Raw genomic sequence first — 2,520 nt, 5'->3', positions numbered from 1 at the left:
CCAGACACACACCTCAATTCCCTAGCAACCCTAGGTGCATATCCCAATTCCCTAGCAACCCCATGATGACCTCGACAACCCCAAGGCGCCCATTCATCTTTGGTAACCCCATATGACTATCCCACAGAACCCTGGCAACACCATCCATCTATCTAATAGAAATTCATGGCAGCCCCATGCATTACACGAACCCCTAAGTAACTAGCCTCAGGCACAAGTGAATTACTCTACCTTTGGTCTATATCACAAACAAGCACAAATATAACAAACCACAAAGTTTACTATAATCAAACAGTAGCAAAAAAAACTTAACACTAGGAAGCTCTGACACCACCCATCTCATGCCAAGACTAATGGATAATGCACTATTTTAGTTAACTAATTAATCTTTCAACATACTAACCAAGCTATGTGATTACATACCACACATGGTCCCAATAAACCTATATGCATCACGATCCACGATATTATCATTATCAGCATGCTATAATAAATCAATCACAACAAATTCTCAAATCACACCACAAGAATATTATGTTCTTTTCAAAACTCTACAAACTAAATGGGGGGCTTCTTATTACACCACCATTGTACCATATTTTCCCCTACCTAATATTTCACTCACCAAAATGCAAAGTCCTAATATTTCAAAGCCATCTTCGAACTTCCTCTAGTTTTGGGAACCCACCAGCAACTTTACCAACAACACATCATTAACCTCGCAACAAATGCTTATTGACAACGATATGCAATCATTAGGGTGTTCCAACAACTTTATGCATCTATCGATGTGCCTAAGGTTCTATGTACACCTCTCAAATGTTTCTTGATAGAATGACTTCTATCAAGAAATAGGGAGGCTGAAATTTTAACATAATCTCTTCCCACTCTATAATGTTTCTTAATAGAATGCCTTTTATCAAGATACAAGGGGAATGTAAACTTAAAACGACAAGTCATAGTAGACATGTTTCTTGACAAAAGACCTTCCATCAAGAAACATGGGGGCTAAATTAAAGGAAATAGTGAGCTATACCTTACAAAACGCTCCTATGGTTTCACAATCACTTACACCTTCGACACTTTGTAGATGACTCGAACGACCTAGAAAACAACTACAAGTCAAGTAGGCCCAACCAGGACCCTCATTCCAATAGATTATAAAATCGCCAGGTTTCTTTCCTTCCGTGACACCCATTAGGCCACAATCTACAACAAATCTCTGATTCTCAATCATCTAATCACAGTTACACGACACTAGACTAACAAAGCAAACTACAAAGGATGCTTATTGACAAAAATACTCTTATCAATAAGTAGGGGGCTAATGTACATGTAGTTTACCATCACCAGGATTACGATGAATATGTTAAAAGAAAACCGTATGAAGAAATCTATGGGGTTAGTGACAAAGACCCCCTTATACATTTTTTTTTGCAACAAAGACCCCCTCCTTTAGCATTCCATCAGTTATCAGTGAAACATATTCTCATTTCACTGTTACAAGAGTTTTAAATCCCCAAACTGCCCTTTTGATAATTAAATCCCACTTATGCGATTGAAAATGCCATCTCTACCTGCATTTTTCCATAAGAGTAGTGCAAGAGGCTTTCTTTGCCATTAGAAATTGCATCAAATGGCAAATATTAAGGTTTACGAGCTCCGAACAAACTCAAAAACTGAGCTTCTAAACCAACTTAATGAGCTTAAGGCTGAGCTTGCATTGCTCCGAATGGCTTACCATTAAGGTTTTTAGGTTGTCCATTGCTCATGTAATACCGTTACTTCCTAGAAGCAGAAAGCTGCATTAAGAGAAGCATACAAGAAGAAGAAGTTTGTGCCATTAGATCTTTGGTCAAGGAAGACTCGGGCAATCAGGCATTGTCTCACAAAGCATCAAGCTTTATTGGAGCCTGAGAGGGAGAAAAAGAGGGAGATGTATTTTCCAATGAAGAAGTATGCCACCAAATTCTAATATGGACATTGAAGCGATAGTAGGTAATAATGTTGTTTGGGTAATTGCATTTTTGTTTGCTTTTTGGCTTTAGCACTTGTGTAACCATCCAAGATGTCTTGTTAGTTCCTATTCCTATTTTGTAGCTAGATGAGTATTGAAGTTGAAACAAGGAACCCAGGGGTTATGTTCTTTAGTAGAAAATTTTATGCTATATTTTATAAAGTTGTTTTAGTTTGATAAAAAAAAAAACGTCATCTTTGCCTGAACCTTTAGAGCTTCAATTGTCATTGTATCAATCTTTTGCATTGAAAATGCTAGAATCTCATCCACTAGTTCCTCATTCAATGTCTAGAGGTTTTGAGATTTGCATTGCAAGTTTTGGGGTTTCTTTTCTTGACATTTTAATGTCTAGAGGGTATATGGTAGCTAAGTAACCACTGTCTCTTGTTTGAACCACATATCCCAACCCTTTCCAAGATCAGGCAAGAAAACCTTGGATTCAAACTCACTATCTTCTTCAGCTCCTCCTAATTTGAAGTGTGAAATATCAGATTGATCAAGTT

At 37.5% G+C, this 2,520-nt stretch overlaps 1 pseudogene; it reads left to right on the top strand.

Annotated features, from left to right (window-relative positions):
• The first annotated feature begins 1,636 nt into the window (after positions 1 to 1,636).
• LOC104611275 (large ribosomal subunit protein uL29 pseudogene) lies at positions 1,637 to 1,975 on the top strand (annotated as a pseudogene).
• The last annotated feature ends 545 nt before the right edge of the window (positions 1,976 to 2,520 follow it).

This window comes from Nelumbo nucifera, chromosome 4 (genome assembly GCF_055504915.1).
Source record: "Nelumbo nucifera cultivar China Antique chromosome 4, China Antique-T2T, whole genome shotgun sequence".
NCBI classification, from domain to species: Eukaryota; Viridiplantae; Streptophyta; class Magnoliopsida; order Proteales; family Nelumbonaceae; genus Nelumbo; species Nelumbo nucifera.
The sequence above is the reverse complement of the archived record's forward strand: the minus strand, read 5'-3'. Positions and strand labels throughout refer to the sequence as shown.